Genomic DNA, 21,694 nt, shown 5'->3' on the forward strand with positions numbered 1-21,694 from the left:
CAGCCTGAGCATGTCCCAAATTATACATCTCTTCCCTCTCCCATTCCCACCACCATGTTTAACAGGGATCACATTTCAGTTAATTTTCAACACTTAAGAATAACTGTGCATCAATTACAGATCTAAACCAGTCATATTAAGTAGAACAGATTCTTTAACATACATTTAGTACACAGGTAGAAGTTGACATTACCTTTGAAACTTCTTTTTGCATTCAAGATTTATATACAACTTACTTAGTTCCACATTACTCTTTCTCACTAGACTTAAATTACTGAGAGTATGCACTCTAATTCTCTTGGAGAAAAACTGGAATAAAAGGAAAGCACAAATGTATATGAAACAGGTGCCAAAGTTAGTCATAATTCTCTAAAGGAAATGCACAAACTTAAATATAAAAAAGGTTTGGCTTTCACAGTGATCTACGTGGAGATATACTACAGTTTTAAAAGCACATAAACTTCTTCAACACTCTGATACTCATTCCAAAGAAACAAATTAGCATATCAGAACACAAGAATAAAAGTATGAAAATTAGTTTAAACTATATTTTTATTTGTCTCAATTGATTGTAATGATAAGAAATTTCCAGACTCTTGATAGGCCTACTAATTTAATTTTAGCAATATACTGTTTTGCCAAATGATACTAAGAACAGATGTTACACATGAACATATACAGTGAAACTCAAGTAAGTAGTATGGCTTTTGCAGTAGACTAGGTAATTCCAAGGTACAGCTTCAGAACTGAGAGAAACCATAACAAATGTATGTGGTGTTCACATATATCTTCTTTAAATTTATGGCAAAACCCATCTCTTTTCACTCAAAAACCTTTTAAAATTTATCTGTAATATGTGAAGTACAGAGAACTAAAAACAAATTGTCAACTTCAAGTCATAAAAAAACAGAGAGGGTGTGAAAGGAATATTTCCAATCTAATATATTTACATGGGAAATGGGGATTTTAATAATGTTCAAAAAACTTTATAATTTATTCATAGGTTGTTAGATATTGAATTGATTCTTGAAGTTTCTTATTGTTACCATTACATTTTATCCAACCCCTGCAGCAGTGATATGAGACATTCAGAGTCAATCTGCATTGCCATATTACTGAGTAGAAATTCTCATTTTAAATCAATTAATCATTTCAATAATCCATTTTGTCAAATAATTTGTCATTTTGGCCAAATTCTTCTCTACTAAGTTATTTTTGGACCATATGATTTCAGAAAATTCACCTGGAATATCATTCCTATAGTCAGTACTGTGAAAACAAAACAAAATTTGCAAAATTTCATCTTTGTAATAGTTGTGCCTCCACATCTGGATCAAGTCGAAGCACTGCTCATATACCTTTTCCTGAATGACTTCATGTCATCTAGTCAGTAAGCCTTTCTTCCAATCAGTCATTAGGAAACGCTGCTTTAGTCATTAGGGAAGTGCAATCCAAAACCATAACGAGATGCCACTTCACATCTGCCAGGATCATTACAATAAAAAAGATCGTCAATAACAAGTGTAGTGAGAATACAGAGAAAGTGGGGCCTTCATGTACTCCTGCTGGGAATGTAAAATTGTGCAACACCTCTGGAAACCAGTTTGGCACTTACTCAACATGTTAAATATAGAGTTACAGTATGACTCATCAATTACAGGCCTAGGTATATACCCAAGAAGAATGAAATTTTAGATGCACAGAAAAACTTATACACAAATTATTTGTGTGAGCCAACAGTGAGAACAACACGAATACCCATCAGTGAATAGGTAAATGTGGTATATCCATACAATGGCACATTATCTGGTATGGACAAGGCTTGAAGTCACTATACTAAGTAAAAGAATCCAGTCACAAAGGACTACATATTATACAATGCTATTTATATGAAACTTCTTTAAATAGGAAATTATATAGAGACAGAAGGTAGATTAAAGGCTTTTAGGTGTAATGACTAATTAGATAAAGTTTACTTTTATTTTTATTTATTTATTTATTTATTTGACAGCAGAGTGGACAGTGAGAGAGAGAGAGACAGAGAGAAAGGTCTTCCTTTTGCCATTGGTTCACCCTCCAATGGCCACCGCGGCCGGTGCTCTGTGGCTGGTGCATCGCGCTGATCCGAAGCCAGGAGCCAGGTACTTCTCCTGGTCTCCCATGGGGTGCAGGGCCCAAGCACTTGGGCCATCCTCCACTGCACTCCCGGGCCACAGCAGAGAGCTGGAATGGAAGAGGGGCAACTGGGACAGAATCCGGCGCCCCGACCGGGACTAGAACCCGGGGTGCCGGCACCGCAGGTGGAGGATTAGCCTAGTGAGCTGCGGCACCGGCCTTAGAGAAAGTTTACTTTTTTTTTTTTTGACAGGCAGAGTAGACAGTGAGAGAGAGAGACAGAGAGAAAGGTCTTCCTTTGCCATTGGTTCACCCTCCAATGGCCGCTGTGGCTTGTGCGCTGCGGCCAGCGCATCGCACTGATCCGATGGCAGGAGCCAGGTACTTCTCCTGGTCTCCCATGGGGTGCAGGGCCCAAGCACTTGGGCCATCCTCCACTGCACTCCCTGGCCATAGCAGAGAGCTGGCCTGGAAGAGGGGCAACAGGAACAGAATCCGGCGCCCCGACCGGGACTAGAACCCCGTGTCCCGGCACCGCAAGGCGGAGGATTAGCCTAGTGAGCCGCGGCGCCGGCTAATTCAATAGGAGCTTCCTCCGGGTCTCCCATGCAGGTGCTGGGGCCCAAGGACCTGGGCCATCTCCTGCTTTCCCAGGCCGTAACAGAGAGCTGGATGGAAGAGGTGCAGCCAGGTCTCAAACCTGTGCCCATGTGGGATGCTGGAGCTGCAGGCAGAGCATTAGCCAGCTGCGCCACAGCACAACTGTTGAAATCTTTACTTAATGTATGCTAAACTGATCTTCTGTGTATAAAGAGAATCGAAAATGAATCTTGATGTGAATGGAAGGGGAGAGGGAGTGGGAAAGTGGAGTGTTGCGGGTGGGAGGGACGTTATGGGGGGGAAGCCATTGTAATCCATAAGCTGTACTTTGGAAATTTATATTCATTAAATAAAAGTTAAGAAAAAAGAAAGTTTACTTTTAATGTAATGAAAATATTCTAAGTTTTATTGTGGTGATGCTTGTGTAACTGAATATATTATGAACCATTGAATTATACATTTTATTTTAAAATTTTTGTTTCTTATTTATTCACTTAGTTTTAGCTGACAAAAACTGTATAAATTTTTCTGGCACTTCATGTTGCTGTGAAATATGTGTACATTGTAAAATGGTGAAATTTAACTACTTAATAATTGTATACCTCAAATACTTTTTATATACGTGGTTACACTTCAGATCTACTCTTGGCAATTTTATAGAATATAATACATCAATTATAGTCACTATAAAAAAAGCACATCTCTTGAAATTATTCTTCTTATCTCAATGAAATTTTGTGTTCTTTGAACAACATCTATCAATCTCCCTCTACCCTTCTACCTGCCCCCCAAACCTGACCAGCCCCTGTCAAACACCATTCTACTCCCTGCTTCTGTGAGTTCATCCATTTTAGATTCCACATATAAGTGAGATCATACTGTATTTGTCTTTCTGTGTCTGGCTTATTTCACTTAGCAAAATGTCTACCCATTCATCCACATTGCTACAAATGACAGGATTTCATTTCCTTATGACTGAATAATATTTCAATGTGTATAAACTACATTTTCTTTATCCATTCATCCATCTGTGGGCAGCTAGGTTGATTCCTTATCTTGGCTATTGTGAACCGTGCTGCGATGAATGTGGGAGTGCAGGTATCTCTTTGCTATGCTGATTTCATTTCCTTTGGATATATTCCCAGAAGTGGGAGAGTGGGTCATATAGTAGATCTATCTTTTATTTTTTGAAGAACCTTCATATTTTTTTCTATAATGGCTGCACTAATTTACATTTCAACCAACAATGTGCAAAGATTCCCTTTTCCCCACATCCTTGCCAGCATTAATAATCTTTCATCTTTTAAAAGAATTATCCTAATAAGTGTGAGGTGATATCTCATTTTAATTTTGATTTGCATTTTTCTGATATTAAGTGATTTTGAGCAACTTTTCATTATACCTGCTGGCCATTTGTGAATTGCACACTTTAAGTGAGTAAACTGCATGATTTGTGAATTATACTTCTATACAGTTATTACTTTGAATAAACAAAAAAAGATACAACCCCTCCTGGGCAGCCAATGAGGTCAGGCACCAGATCATACCTTTTTTTTTTTCTAAGGCTTATTTTATTATGGATTGTTTTTGAAACTCTAGCATCTTTTGGATTTAATGACTACAGCTGGTTCATTTATGCTCCATTTCTCTATGCAGCAATGGGAATATTTTGCCACAGAAACCTCATGTTATAAAAACTGGTTGTATTTTATGGGAGTGTAAATTGATTAAAACTGGTCATTTGTATGAACAGAATCCCTACAATCACTTACAAGGCTGTTTTCTGTCTCTGGGGGCCCTTCCCAAGCAGAGATCACAATCCTAGGCTGTGGTTGATTTGACTACATATTCTTTAAAGGAAAATGGTTTATTGTCAGGTGGGGGAAGCCCGACAGGCTGCCTCCCCATGCATGAGAGAACAATCTTTAACCACATTTTTTTTAAATGTTATATTGGCAAATAGGGAAAGGAAGGGCTGGGTCACAGGTACAATTGTGATTTTTTGGCTGCAGCTTAGTTTCTGTAATTACTGCTGCCACTGAATGTGGCTGCCTCCCATACTGATATATGCAGCAGTACTGCATGCTAACCCTGTGTAGTGTAGAGCAGGCTGATTCCTGACTAGAGGAAGCACAAGGGACATCAATTCTCTTTATATGCCTAATTTTTTTAAGGCAGATCACTATGTAGAACAGGTTTTTCCCCCTAAGATTCTAAAATCTTAAATGGATGACCAATTTCATATAATCTACAGTGTCTTTAGTCCATGAATTAGAAAGTAACAGTTTTATATGCATGAATTGAGAAATGGATGCAGAGAAAAATGATATAAATAATATCATGATCAATTTTCTCTGAGTGCTGATATAAATTGCATTTCGCTATGCTTTTCTGAGATCCTGATTGCATTGTCACACGCAAAATTTCTCAGCAGATATGCCTGCACTTCCAAATGAGAAAACAAACTCAACTGGTGGTCTAATATACTTTGGTATTTGCTTCAATTGCTAATTAAAATAAGCAAGGGCATAGTAATAGGATTGACAAATGGACATATCTATCTCCCATCTTTATGTCCATTTATATTTCTGCATTCCCCATGTAATATTTTAAATAATAAAACATCTTTGAGCATTTACCATACCAGTAAAAGTCTACCATCTTTGATTCAATGGAGTCAGGTAAAACTTTAGCTAATCTTTAATTTTTAGAAAACAGGGATAACATAAGATAATAATATAAAGAATAAAAATTTCCTAGTCCTCTCACATAAGATTTTTATATAAAAGAGCTCTAAATACACATATTTATTTGTCTTCTGAGAGCCACCTCAAGGGGTCTGCCAAAGCTCAAGGGCCATCTCTCTCATAAATCATTGATCGTTTAGCAAAGGAATACCAACTTTGCTTCTTTATCTGTTGAAGCTACAAGATACGTTAAAGTACTTTATGACAAAATAAGCTCATATATTCATGGTATTTTCATCACTTTGGGAATTAAAACACACTATATTAGGCTCCATATGGCAGAAATAAATAAGGTATGTATCATCACCTCCCCTTTTTGTGATCCACTGGGAAAAACTAATGTAACATTTGAAATCAGAACACAAGACATAGTTAAACAAGCACTACTGCAGAAATATAAGGAAAATGCTGGCTGTCAGAATTGCTGACTAGACTATAGATACTGAATGAATGCCACAATTGTTATTGTTAAATTTATCTTTCCTATGTCTGAGACTGGGGTTACCCCAAACCAAAAGGTTTTTTGATCTGTTGGAAACTTAATATTTGAATAGTTGCATATTTTCCAATGTGCCTTAGAGCAATAAAATCTCAAGAGGAAGCTCTGGATATGAGAAAAGAGGAATTTCTAACATGAGCACTCCCAGCAAAACTCAGGGAGAAGAAGCACAGTAGCGATTCAGGTGATGGTCAAAGACAAGATGGACTGCTTGAATATAAATCTTGATTTGTACTTACTATTTAGATGGTCTTGCACAAATTAGTTATCCATTCTGTGCCCTAGTTTTGCCATCTGTAATAGGTAGATACTGGTAGAACTTATTGGAATTGAATTAAACTATGAAAGGCAATTAGAATAATATTTATTAGAGATCAATATGTTCAATAAGAACAATCTCTAATAACATTTAATAGATAATGAAAGATACTCAATAATCTCAACTATTATTATTTTTAACTTAAAGAAAGGTATCATGGAAGTGATTCCAAGATGGCTGAATAGGGAAATGATGTACTGATTCTGTCCAGGGAAAGATAGCCGAAGAAAGCAGAGTAAATGGATTCCAAGGGAGAGTTGGAAAGAAGTTTACAGCAAAACTTCTACAGAAAGAAAAGGAATACCGTGGAGCAGCCTGGAAACTGAACACACAACATCGAGCAGGGACACCACACGCAAGTTGCAGCCCAGCCAGGGGCTGGAGGAGATTCCAGGTGCTGAAAGTGAGAGTGTTCAGCAGCCAAATGCACCATCCTAACATCAGTAGAGGCTGAGGCACTTCTTTTTTTATTCCCAAAGAAAGCTTTTATTTAAGGATACAAACTTCATACAGTTCATAAGAACAACTTCAGGAATATAGTGATTCTTCCCACCATACCCACACTCCCAACCCTCTCACCCCTCCTTCTCCTCCCTCTCCCATTCCCAATACCATTTGCCACTAAGATCCATTTTCAATTATCTTTATACACAGAAGACCAACTCTATACTAAGAGTTCAACAATTTCCATTAAAAAAAAGATAAACTGTTTGAGGCACCTCTTGACTACGCACCCAGAGGATTTTACCAGAGGGGAAAGTCTGGATTTCCCCCTGACTTTGAGTCTGGCCGGCAGTGTTGACAGGGAGCTGGGCACTCACTTAGGATTGTGAGGTGCCCCACCCCCTCAATCTGTTACAGGCTCTGGGGCTCAAAACTGCCGTGGAGGAGCAAAAACGAGCAGCTGGATCTGGAAACAACTCTGCCGTTTCCACAAACAGGCTTGCAGGGCAGAGAGGGGATCCTCTGTACCTCGTGAATGTGGGAGCCTTGTGTGCTGTGACTGTGAGAATTCTGTTACTGCGTGATACAGTGTGGGGTTGAGCTGGGTCTCTGAGAAATCACTGTGTCTGGCTTCAGAGGCTCAGAGTTCCCTAATTGACTGGGGTGAGTCATTGTTGAGGGTTCTGTGCTCACACTGAGGACTGCACAGATCCTTTGTGTGGTTCACGTGCCAGTGTACAACATGAGAGTTGTACTCACTGTGGACTAACCTTGAGCACTGATCACCCTGGAAGAGAGGAGATGAGGGTGTGATTACATCAAGAGGCATGATCAGATCCTCCCCCCTACTGACAATAGAAGAGATCTACAAAGCCTAATTAAGGTATCAAGTCAGATTCCTGCTCATCCTTGAGCACTGATAAGAGATTCCTGGTCCCATCCAGCACACTCTTCTGGGTAGTCACTGAAGGAATAGAAATTCCAGTAAGATACAGAGGCATAGGTCCAAGGTAAAACCCATCAGCAGAAAAAAACCAACAAGTGTTCCCACAAATGCGTAAAAATAAATGCAAAAACAGGAACAAGGAAGACAACATGATTCTACAAAGGAACACAACACTTCAATATTAGAACGTGAAGACAAAGAGATTTTTGAAATGCCTGAAAAGGGATTAAAAAGAATCATCATAGAATTACTCAGAAGCAATGAGAAGGAAAGTCATTAGTTAAAGAAATCCATACATAACGTGGATGAAATAATTTTCTGTGAGATAGATTTTGAAGAGAAATTAAAGCAAAAGTCAAGTAAAAATACAGTGGAAAGCCTTAAAAACAAATTTGGTGAGGCAAAATAAAGAATATCCAGCGGCCAGTGCTGTGGTATAGCAGATAAAGCTGTCATCTATAGTGCCTGCATCCCATATGGTTGATGGTTGGAGTCCCAGCTGCTCCACTTCCAATGCAGCTCTCTGTTATGGCCTGGGAAAGCAGTGGAAGATGGCCCAAGTCCTTGGGCCCCTGCACCCGTGTGGGAGACCTGGAAGAAGTTCCTGGCTCCTGGCTTCGGATCAGCACTGCTCCGGCTGTTGTGGCCAATTAGGGGAGTGAACCAGAGGATGGAAGATCTCTCTCTCTCTCTCTCTCTCTCTCTCTTCCTCTCTCTCTCTCTGCCTCTCATCTCTCTGTGTAACTCTGACTTTCAAATATAAATAAATCTTTTTATATAAAAGAATATCCGAACTAGAAGATAAATCTATGGAAGCATCTCAGACCCCTCAAAAAAGAAATTAGAAAATTCAAAAACAGTTTTCACGATTTATGAGATATTATCCAATGACCCAACATACAGATCTTAGGATTCTTGAAGATGCAGAAAGAGAGAATGAGTTAGAATGCCTAATCAATGAAATAATTACAGAAAACTTCCCTAATTTAAGGAAAGAAAGGGGAATCCAAATACAAGAAGCATATAGAACTCGTAATATACATGATCAGAAAAGATCTTCACCATGACACATTATAGTCAAACTTTTAACAGTAAAATACAAAGAAAATATTCTGAAATATGTACAAGAGAAACACCAGATTACTTTCAAAGGATCTGCAATTATTGGACTCTCAGCTGGTTTCTCATCAGAAACACTACAGGCTAGGAGAAACAGAGAGCCATAGTCCAAGTCTTAAAAGAAAAAGTCTGACAACATACAATACTCTACCCTGAAAAGTTCTCATTTATGAATGAAAGTGAAATAAAAGTATTCCGTAAAAGTAGAAATTAAAAAATTTGTCACCATTTTTCAGCCTTACAAATGATGCTTAAGGATGTGCTATGCACAGAAACACTGAAAAAGTCATCATTATGAAAGAATGGGAAGGCAAAAAACCTCCCAGTAGAAGTACTAAGGAAACCCAAAGCTAACAATAGGAATATTTATAGGAAAATGGCAGAGTCAAGTCATTACTTATCAATAGTATCCTAGAATGTAAACAGCCTAAATTCTCCAATTAAAAGATACAGCCTGTCTGGCTGGATGAAAAAGCAAGATCTTTCTAAATTCTGCCTACAAGAAACACAAATCAACAAAAAAGATACAGACAGACTGAAAGTGAAAGGATGGGAAAAGATATTCCATGTTAATGGAAACCAAAAAAGAGCAGGTGTAGCCATCCTAATATCAGACAAAATGGACTTTAACACAAAATATCTTAAAAGGGACAAAGAACTGCACTATGTAATGATTAAGGGACCAACTCAACAGGAAGATGCAACTATAATAAATGTATATGCATGAATGCCAGGGTGCCTGTCCATTTGAAATAAATGCTAATGGATCTAAATGGTGACATAGAGTCCAATACAGCAGTATAGGGAGCTTCAACACCCCAATTTCATCCATGAACCAATCAACTAGAAAGAAAATCAACAAAGAAACAACAAAGCTAATCTACACTATGGACCAAATGAACATAACTGATATCTACAGAACCTTTCATCCCACAGTTGAAAAAATACACATTGTTTTCATCAGTTCATGGAACTTTTCTTGGACAGACTTATGCTTAGTATGCTTCAGCAGATTTTAAAAAAATTAAAATCATACCATGTATCTTTTCTGACCAAATGGAATGAAATTGGAAATTAACCTAAGACTCTATAGAAAATATATAAACACATAGAGACTGAACAACATGCTACTGAATGAACAATGGGTTATAGAAGAAATCAAAAGGGAAATCCAAAATTCCTGGAAATGAATGAAGATGAGAATATAACATATCAAAACTTATGAGATACAGCAAAAGCAGTATTAAGAGGGAAGTTTATAGCAATTGGTGCCTACATGAAAAAATTGGAAAGACATTAAATAAATGAGCTTTCAATGCATCTCAAGGATCAAGAAAAATAGCAACAAGCAAAACCCAAATTTGTAGAAGAAAAAAATTGCAATTAGAGAAGAAATAAACAAAATTTAAACAAACAATACAAAAGATCAATGAAATGTAGAGTTGTTTTTTGAAAAAATGAACAAAATTGATATACCACTGACACAACTAACCAAAAAAAGAAGAAGACCCAAATCAATAAAATCAGAGATGAAAAAGGAGATACAACAATGGGAACCACATAAATAAAAAGAATCATCAGGAATAGAAAAGCTAGAAGAAATGCATAGATGCTGGTACATAGTCTACCAAAATTATAGCACACACAGACACACACACACTAAAAAACCTAAACAGTCCAATAATGAGGACAGAGATTGAATCAGTAATATAGACCCTTCCAACAAAAAAAATCCCAGAACCAGATGGGTTCACTGCTGAAATCTATCAAAATTTTTAAGACCTAATTTCCATTCTTCTCAAACTATGAAAAACAATTGAAAGGGAGGGAATCCTCTCAAACTTCTTCTAAGAAACCAGCATCACCTTAATTCCAAAGCCAGAAAAAGATTCAAAGTGAACTATAGACCAATTTTGCTGATGAACATAGATGCAAAAATCCTCAACAAAATACTAGCTAATTGATTCCAACAACAAATCAGAAAGATCATTAACCTGGACCATATGAGATTTATCCCTAGTAGGCAGGGAAGGCTCAACATATAGAAATAAATAAATGTGATACATCACATTAACCAATCGAAGAATTAACATCATATGGTTATCTCAATAGATGATATTGATTTGTTAAAATGTAATATCATTTCATGATGAAAACCTTGAGCAAATGGGATATGGAGGGAACATAATTTAATACAACCAAGGCAATATACAACAAACCCATAGCCAGAATCATATTGAAAGGGGACAAGTTGAAAGCATTTCCATTAAGACCCAGAACCAGAGAAGAATGCATATTTTCACCATTGCTATTCAATATAGTCCTGGAATTTTTAGCCAGAGCTATTAGACAAAAAAAATTAATTTGCAAACTATGCAAATGATAATGTATGAATATCTAGAATCTATAAAAAGATCAATAAAATCAACAACAAAAATATATTTTAAAAATGGACAACAGATTTGAACAGGGATTTTTTTTTAAGAAGAAACTCAAAAGACAAGAGAAACATGAAAAAATGCTCTGGATCACTAGCCATCAGGGAAATGTAAATAAAAACCACAATGAGGTTTAACCTCACCCCAGTTAGAAGGGCTCTCATGCAGAAATCAATAAACAATAAATGTTGGTGAGGATGTGGGAAAAAACATTCCCTAATCTGCTGTTCGTGGGAATGCAAACTAGTACATCCACTATAGGAGACAGCATGGAGATTCCTCAGAGAGCTGAAAATAGACATACCATATTACACAGCCATTCCACTCCTGGGAATTTACCCAAAGAAAATAAAATCATCATATGAAAGAATTGCCTGAACCCCTATGTGTATTGCAGTTCAATTCACTGTAGCTAGATACAGAATTAACCCAGATGGCCATCAGCTGATGACCAGATAAAGACATTGTGGTAAATATCTAGTATGAAATACTACTCAGCAATAAAATAAAGAATGAAATCCTGTGTTTTGCAATAAAATGGATGCCACTGGAAATCATTATACTTAGTGAAATATGCCAGTCCCAAAATGACAAATACCATATGTTTTCCCTGATCTGTGGCTACTAATAGAGTATAAAAACTGTAACATATAATTATTTGCATTTCAATCTTCATATAATTATTCTTGAGTATCAACGCTTGAGAAGAAGTGGTTTAATCTCTAAGTGAACTTAATGATTATCTTGTAGCCACCCAGGAAATATTTAGCTGTTATGTTGTCATTGGTTCTGTTTCACTGAAAGAAATTATGAATGACTAATTGACAAAAAAATTGTATATGAGTAAAATGGGTATTTCCCCTTCAATTATTGTCTATAGCCATTGTGTATATTCCCAGTAAACTAGCATCTTTTTGCTTTTTACTTGTTCAATTTCTTATTCAACAAAGTATTAATCCTTTTTACTGTAATGTAAATTTAAAATGTGTTCTTTCAAAAAATGAAAATAAAAGACAAAAAGAATGGTAGAAAGAAGATGGGTGAGAAGAAAGAAGAGAGTATTATTATGATCCTAGACTTAGATCTACAAATAATATTGAAACTGTTCAAATTAATTAAAATTAAAATAATAAATGAAAAAGAAAGGAACCATGATAATTTAATCATTGGCTCTCAAACTTAACTATCTATTACCATAAGGAAATAAATACAAAAATGCATACATACAATAATATTTAGTAAAGTGTGCCTTATGTGATGTTGAGGGAAAAATGAAAAAACTCAATGTGCAACAACAGGGGATGGGCTAAATTAATTCTGGTTCATGTAAATGAGATGCTAAAGTTCTAAAAGTGATAAAATATATGTAAATGTGTATATTTTTAGAGGTAGAACAATCAATTTTATTCTAATTTATTCTAAATCATATATTATTTTGGGTACCTGCATGCGTGAATATACTTGCATGCATGTGTATGCAGTTTCTCTGTCAAATACAATCACATTAAAATATCATTTTCTTTTTTCCTTTTTTTTAGAATTATATTGTTTTATTTCAGAAAGAATGGTAACAGGATTTTCAAACTTAATATTTCAAAAGACATTTTCCTACTAAAATTGATCACTTTTGTACTTACATGGAAAAACAGTGTATTACAAACCACTATGCTGTGTGGTTGCATTTTAATATATGAGGGTATTTCAAAGAGTTCTTAGAAAATGCAATTAAAAGGTAAGCTTAGTTTGGTGCAAAATTTTTGAAAAGTATGTATAGATTTTTATGATATGTATTCCATGACATTTCTGGACATCCCTTGTACATGTGATGGCATTATGTAGACGGAAATAAAAAAAAAACCTTCCAAAAGCACATGTAACCAAATGTAACCTTTGTTTTGATGATAGAATCAAGTTATCTTTTTCCCTGTTTTTGCTTGCCTGTGTCATAATTTTTCTATGCTAGACAAGTAAATCATAAACAATACTTTAAAAAATGTCTCAGATTCTTGAAAAGAAAAAAAAGGGATGTTTTTGAATTTTCTGCCTTGATGACTTGTTGGAAGATAATGAAACCATTTACTCTAGGGGACATACACAATTTCTTTGGAATCAATCAGAAGGTCGAATATTATATGAATTAGACACCAATGAGACACTTGGATTTGGATACACTTTTTTTTTAAGTTCAATGTATGTCTCTTGAAATACAGAATTCAACAAAGTTGTGCTTATTTTGCTTAATCTGGTTATGAGGCAAAATGAACAGTTTGATTAAAAGTTTCAGAGGTGCTGAAAGTTTTGCATACCTTTCTGTCAAGCTCTTTTATATGTATTCCCTTTGTAGCTATCATGCCTAGAGTTCAAGGATACAACATTCTCCCTTTACCACCAGAGTCATCCTGTACACTCCTTGCTGTGTATCTCCTGAGCACAATTCAGACAAGATAAGATTCTCCAAAGCATCTCAACAAATACACGTGAAAATTAAGGGAAAAGTGAAGAGGAATTAAGCAGTGTTTGACCCAATAGGAAACTTTTGCTTTCTGCACAATTGGCTTGTTTCCCAAGTTCTCCACCATATCAGTTCTACTGACCTCCCATTCTGTTTTCTAAGCACCTGGAAATGTGTATATGCTGGGCCCTGCTGTGCACTACAGAGGAGACTAGCTGCATGTGGTTATTTAAAGTTAAATTTCAATACATTCAAATTAAATAGAATTTTAAATTCAGTTCCTCAGTCATCCTAGGCTTATTTTAAGAGCCCAATTTAGTCAATTATAGCTAATGGCTACTACACTGGGCAGCACAGAACCTAAATATTGATTACCACAGAGAATTCAATGGGCAGCACTGAAACTAGGGCTCAATCAGGAGTTGACTGGATCCTCACACACACTTAAAACTCTTCCAGTTTTGATTTTTATTATCAAGATCATAGTTTTCTTCAAGATGATTTGATCAGTGCCAAGAATTATCTTGCTCTTCAGGTAAAACACTGCTTGCTACATGCATACTCCAGCTTTACCTAGGCTTCATTTTCTGGCCCTTAACAATGGAGTCACAAAAGTCACTTCCCCAAAGTTACCTGTTTCAGTAATAAGACTGTTCTCTCACCCTGGGTTACATTTAGAGACTGAATGGCTCCCTTTGGAACAGAATTCCAGAAGCAGGAGGATTTTATCATTCAAGTGGCACTGTAGGAAATTAGCTTAGGTGTTCGTTTATAGCTGAGTCATCCTGATATTTTGCATTATTTTTCTACACAAGTCAGGCTGCACATCCATTATTCTGCTATGATTGTGCAGTCTATCAGCTTCCTCTGATCCTTTCTCAGATTTTTGCATAATATGGAGATTTCCCACTAGCCATTGCCTGGGTAATTGGAACTCTTCTGCGACTTTTAAGGCTGCAGCTACTGAACAGATCATCTTTCTGGCCTCTTGGTTTACAGTCCTCACCAAATTTATAAGTATGAATTATTCCACACAGTGGCACTTTGGGGAGAATATTTTGCACTAGGTACAGAGAATTTTCTTTAATGACTCATCCTTTCTCGTGGTTTTCTTCACCTCCCACACACCTGTGGTGCTCATTAGACACAAAACCATCTAGATAGGTTTCTTACTCCCTTAAAATGGCCCCACTGAGTCACAGATTCAGGTGCTCCTGGGTGGTGGCTTTCAGACATTTTAAGTGCCACATGTAGCAACCCAGTTCGCGCATGTATACTTAAACACACAAACTCACAAATAAAACAATAGTGGCAACCTTATACCAGCCCTTACTTGACACAAAGCCATCAGAATATTCCACATTATTTTTTCATATTAGAATTGCTTTTTAAAATCTCATTTCCAGGTAATGAACTGTAAACTGTTATAATATATTGGTCTGGACAGTGATGATTGCAAGATAAAAGAATCTTAATATAAAGTAGCTTAGCTGAATGCAGTATATTTTGAAAAGCTTTGGAGTGTTCGTAAAAATGGAGAGAAGTGAACAAACAAGCATCCAGAAGAAACTAACCAGACCACTCTGGATCTAGAAACAGGGATTTGACCACTGTCAGAACTGTCTCTTTGTCTCTCCTTCTTACTCTCTTTCCCTTCATCTCATTCCACATTTCCCCATCTCTCATCTTTGTTTCTGTGTATGGACTTCTCATCTATGAAGCCAGATATATGACTTCCTAGCACGTTAGAAAATTCTCAGAGAAAAAGAAATGTCTTCAATTGGATTATTTAGGATATGTACCCTATCCTCAAACTGTGGCTCCTCCACTGTGGCTTGCTTAGTAGGGCCATAGAAAGAGCTGGGAGGGGGGCAGTACTGTGGTGCAGTAGATAAAGCCCCAGCCTGTAGTGCTCGCATCCCATATGGGTACTGGTTCGATTCCCAGCAGCTCCACTTCTGATCCAGCTCCCTGCTAATGCACCTGGGAAAGCAGCGTAGGATGACCCAAGTCTTCAGACCCCTGCACTCACATGGGAGACCCAGAAGAATCTCATGGCTCCTGGCTCCTGGCTTCTGGCTCTTGGCTCCTGGTTCTTGACTTTGAATTGGCTCAGCTCCAGCCATTGCTGCTGTTTTGGGAGTGAACCAACAGATGGAAGTCCTCTCTCTGTCTCTATCTCTCTATAACTCTGTCTTGAAAATAAATAAAAATAAATCTGACCATGGCCTTGTCTAAATATGATCAGAGTCGGTGAACTCAGGGGGCTTCCATAGCCTTGGCAGCTCATGACTAGAGCCTAGGGTGATTACTGAGGCCATAAACAAGAGTGTCAATTGGTTAAGTCAACAACAGGAGTCACTGTGCACTTACTCCTCATGTAGGATCTCTGTCCTTAATGTGCTGTACATTGAGATTTAATGCTATAACTAGTACTCAAACAGTATTTTTCACTTTATGTTTCTGTGTGGGAGCAAACTGTTGAAATCTTTACTTAATGTATGCTAAACTGATCTTCTGTATATAAAGAGAAATGAAAATGAATCTTGATGTGAATGGAAGGGGAGAGGGAGTGGGAAAGGGGAGGGTTGCGGGTGGGAGGGATGTTATGGGGGGGAAGCCATTGTAATCCATAAGCTGTACTTTGGAAATTTATATTCATTAAATAAAAGTTAAAAAAAGTATTCATTTACACCATATATAGTACTAGGAATACAAGAGAAAGCAATTATTTCAAAAGAACGATTGATAGCAGAGATGTCACAATTAACAGAATTATTGCAAGCCATACAGACATATGAATTTATAAAAAAGTTATCTTAACCCTTGACTGCTTACCGTACATACTCCTTCCCATAACAAACTTCTAAAAATATCCTTCTTCTCATTGCCATTAACACCAAGAAAAGTGCAATATTCTCACATGTAACCATAAACACTGCAATGAAAGACAATACAGAGTTGGTCATTCACAGCCATAGTATCATCTCCAAGTCTAGAATCTTCAAATGACATTTATTTCTTTTGACCCAACTCCAATGTAGTTTCTCATAATCAAATGTTCTTTGACTAAATGACCACTTTAAGCACACACAAAGTCCACAATATGTAGTAGTGGAGCAAAAAAAGAAAAAAATAATAGCCACAAAAATTCCGGTTTAAGAAATAGAGAAAAAAAAAGGTAGCATAAAAGGGTACATATACTTTATCCCAAGGGGCCATAATGGGAAAATGAAGAAGAGATGTTACTTTGGGGCAGGCATTTGCAAAGCCCTTAAATCACCACTTGGGTTGCCCACATCCCATATAAGTATGTCTGAATTTGAGTCCCAGCTCCACTTACCATTCCAGTTTCCTCCTAAGGCAGACCCTGGAAGACAGTGGGGATGGCTCAAGTGATTGAAATTCTGCCACTCAAATGTGGGTTGAGTTCCAGATTCCTGGGTTTTGCCTGGCCCAGCCCCAGGTGTTTGTGGAGTGTGCCAGTATGTAGGAAATTTCTCTCCATCTGTCTGTTTCAGTTTCTATATCTGTCATCTCTGTCTCTCTCTATATATATCTTTTTCTGCCTCTCTCATTTCCTCTCATCTCTCTCTCTCTCCCTATTTCTCTCTCTCTTTCAGGTAAACTATGCATTACTGCATTACTTTGTTCACTATTTTTTTATTTGAAAAAATCAATTTGGGGGCTAACTCTGTGGCTCACTTGGTTAATACTCAGCCTGTGGCGCTGGCATCCCATATGGGTGCTGGGTTCTTGTCCCATTTGCTGCTCTTTCAGTCCAGCTCTCTATTGTTTTGTGGCCAGGAGGGCAGTGGAGGATGGCCCAAGTGCTTTGGGTCCTGCACCGCATGGGAGACCAGGAAGAAACACCTGGCTCCTGGTTTCGGATCGGCACAGCGCCGACCATAGCGGCCATTTGGGGAGTGAACCAACAGAAGGAAGACCTTTCTCTCTGTCTCTCTCTCGCTGTCTATATCTCTACCTGTCAAATTAAAAAAAATTTTTAAAAATTTAAAAATCAATTTATTTTATCAACAAGTGGCATGGGTCTAGGTTTTTGCTCTAACTTCCTAAGTCCTCCCAGACTGCTCCTCGTAAGAGAATTTGGATTAACTTCATTTTTTCCCCAGAAAACTTTTACTTAAGGTATACAAACTTCATGCATTTCATAAATACAAACTTAGGAACATAGTGATTCTTCCCACCCTACCGTCACTCCCACCCAGACTCTCACACCTTTTCCTCCTCCCCCTACTATTTCCATTCTTACTTTTTTTTCTAAGATCTAATTTTAATTAACTTTATACACATATGATTAACTCTATACTAAATAAAGAGTTCAACAAAGTGTATGAAAAAACTGTTCCTCAACAGTTGAGACAAGGGCTATTCAAAGTCCTTGCATCTTAAAGCGTCAATTTCACTTCTATAGATTACATTTTAGGTACTCTATTTTTACCACAGATTGGGGAGAACATATGATATTTGTATTTTTGAGACTGGCTTATTTTTTATTTTTTAACTTTTTTTTAATAAATATAAATTTCCAAAGTACAGCTTTTGGATTACAGTGGCTTTTCCCCCCAAAACCTCCCTCACACCCACAACCATTCCATTTCCCACTCCCTCTCCCATCCCATTCTTCATCAAGATTCATTTTCAATTATCTTTATATACAGAAGATCAATTTAGCATATACTAAGTAAATATTTCAATAGTTTGCACCCACACAGAAACATAAAGTGAAAAATACTGTTTGAGTACTAGTTATACCGTTAATTCACATAGTACAACACATTAAGGACAGAGATCCTACATGGGGAGTAAGTGCACAGTGACTCCTGTTGTTGATTTAACGATTGACACTCTTGTTTTTGGCATCAGTAATCACCCTAGGCTCTTGTCATAAGTTGCCAAGGGTATAGAAGCCTCTTGAGTTCACTGACTTTGATTTTATTTAGACAAGGCCATAGTCAAAGCAGAAGTTCCCTCCTCCCTTCAGAGAAAGGTACCTCCTTCTTTGATGGCCTGTTTTTTCCACTGGGATCTTACTCACAGAGATCTTTCATTTAGGTGTTGTTGTTTTTTTTTTTTTTTTTTGCCAGAGTGTCTTGGCTTTCCATGCTTGAAATACTCTCTTGGGCTTTTTAGCCAGATCTGAATGCCTTAAGGGCTGATTCTGAGGCCAGAGTGCTGTTTAGGACATTTGCCATTTTATGAGTCTGCTGTGTATCCTGCTTCCCATGTTGGATCATTCCCTCCTTTTTAATTCTATCAGTATTAGCAGAGACTAGTCTTGTTTATGTGATCCCTTTGACTATTAGACCTATCAGTATGATCAATTGTGAACTGAAATTGATTACTTGGACTAGTGAGATGGCATTGGTACATGCCAACTTGATGGGATTGAATTGGAATCCTCTGGAAATTTTTTAACTCTACTGTTTGGGGCAAGTCTGATTGAGCATGTCTCAAATTGTACATCTTCTCCCACTCTTATTCCCACTCTTATATTTAACAGGGATCACTTTTCAGTTAACTTTAAACACCTAAGAATAATTGTGTGTTAATTAAAGAGTTCAACCAATGGTATTAAGTAGAACAAAAAAAATACCAAAAGGGATAAAGTAGTAAGTTGTTACTCGACAGTCAGGACAAAGGCTGATCAAGTCATTGTTTCTCATAGTGTCCATTTCAATTCAACAGTTTTCCTTTTCGTGCTCAGTTAGTTGTCACCGATCAGGGAGAACATATGGTATTTGTCCCTTTGGGATTGGCTTATTTCACTCAGCATGATGTTTTCCAAATTCCTCCATTTTGTTGCAAATGACTGGATTTCTTTTACTGCTGTATAGTATTCTATATAGTCCATATCCCATAATTTCTTTAGTAAGTCTTCTGTTGATGGGCATTTAGGTTGATTCTATGTCTTAGCTATTGTGAATCGAGCTGCAATAAACATTGAGGTGCAGACAGCTCTTTTATTTGGGGACTGGCTTTTTTCACTAAGTGTAACATTTTCCAGTTACATCCATTTTGCTGCAAACCACAAGATTTCATTTTTTTACCATTGTGTAGTAGTAGTCCAATGGTATACATATCCCATAATTTTTTTTATCCAGTCATCAGTTGATGGGCATCTGGGTTCATTCCATATCCCAGCTATGGTGAATTGAGCTGCAATAAATATGGGGGTCTGCTCTTTCAGTGAATGCCCAGAGGCATAAGCTATGTGTGGCCTGGGAGGAGCTCTGTTCAGAGCTCCAGGGTGAAAGGCATGTCCAAGGTCACATCCATGTTGGGTGTGGTAAATCTTCTTTTATTAGAGGGGAGAGTTTGATAAGCTCTCTTGGTAGAGTCTCCCACTCACCTCCTCTCCTCCAAGGCAAACAATGTCTGGATACTAGTCCCAGAGGGTGAAATATTCATCCAGAGCCACACAAAGGATCTGTGCAGTCCTCAGTGTGAGCACAGACCTCTCATCAATGTCTCTCCCCAGGCAATCAGTGAGCCCCGAGCATGTGGAGCCACACACAGCCACTGCCCAGAGACCCAGTCACATATTGTGCCTTCCCACACAGTCACAATGTTTGCACAGACCCAGCACACAAGGCTCCCACAGTCACGAGCACCCAGTTCCCTGTCAATTCTTCCAGCCAGACTCAGGTGTCTCCTCTTGGCTGGTTGCTGAGTATGTGGACACAAATTGGCACGGCTGTTATGTATGTTCAAAATGGCACCTGCCTTCTCTCACCAAGTTATATGACACTGTTGTTGGGTAGTTGGGGGGAGAGAAATGTGCCCCCCCTTTTTTTCCCTCCAGGTTGGCAGGTACACTATCCCCCAAAGAGCTCCAAGTCAGACTCACGCCAGGCTCTTCCTGCAGCTTTATCGACAGTGGCTTGGGCTGCTGCAGTCTGATCTCACTTCACTCTCCAAAGATGGTGCTCAGGCTCTCAGCTGCTGGGGTCCTGTGTTGTGTTTGTGTCCATGCTGATTTATGTCCTTCACATAGACAGCATCCCTCTAACTTGTGTGGAGTTTCCACTGCAGTTTTTTCCCTATTTCTTCCCTAAGATTGCACTCTCTCTAGTTTTTTTTAAACTATACGCCCCTAAACTAGAGCAATAAACTGCCTCTCTATTATACCGTCTTGGAATCCTTTTGGGTAAACTTTATGTAACAGGCTTTGTTAAAGTTTGGGTAATCTTGGGGCCAGCATTGTGGTGTAGTGGGTAAAGTAGCCACCTACAGTGCCAGCAACCAATATGGGTGCCGGTTTGAGTCCTGGCTGCTCCACTTCTAATGCAGCTCTCTGCTGTGGCCTGGGAAAGAAGTAGAAGATGGTCCAAGTCCTTGAGTCCCTGCAGCCCTGTGGGAGACCTGGAAGAAGCTCCTGGCTCCTGGCTTTGGATCAGCACAGCTCCGGCTGTTGTGGCTATTTGGGGAGTGCACCAGTGGGAGGAAGACCTCTCTCTCTCTCTGGATCTATAACTCAGATAAATAAAATAAATCTTAAAAAATAGAATTGGGGTTATTTAGAAAATCCAGGAAAGACTGGACAAACTAGAGCAATTTCAGCACATCCACATGAGTTTCAAAGTTACATAAACAATTGCAGACTCAAAAGGATGAATGCTGGATTCAAAATGAGAAGTAATACAAGAAATAAGAAACCAAGAGAAAGGAGTGACAAATCAGGAAACAGTAAAATCAAGGAAATTGGGTTAAGGGCTATAGCCTTATACAGGAAAGAGTAAAGGGCTTGGAACACTCTTGCTGGGTGCCAGCTCTAAGGGTCTGAATTAGCTGTTGTCATTTTCATGGGTAGACAATGTGCCAACATACAATCCAGCTTTACCAATGCTTCTAGTGCCAAGGTCTGACATAAAATACAATATCATCCATTCTGGGGGGTTTTGTCACATACCCTGTGAAACAAGAAGTAACACAGTGCTTTAAGGCACAAAGTAGTGCAGTGTAGTGGAAAGAATTCATTTATGAATTTATTA

This window comes from Oryctolagus cuniculus, chromosome X, assembly GCF_051225735.1.
Source record: "Oryctolagus cuniculus isolate XC-2025 breed Fujian yellow rabbit chromosome X, ASM5122573v1, whole genome shotgun sequence".
NCBI classification, from domain to species: Eukaryota; Metazoa; Chordata; class Mammalia; order Lagomorpha; family Leporidae; genus Oryctolagus; species Oryctolagus cuniculus.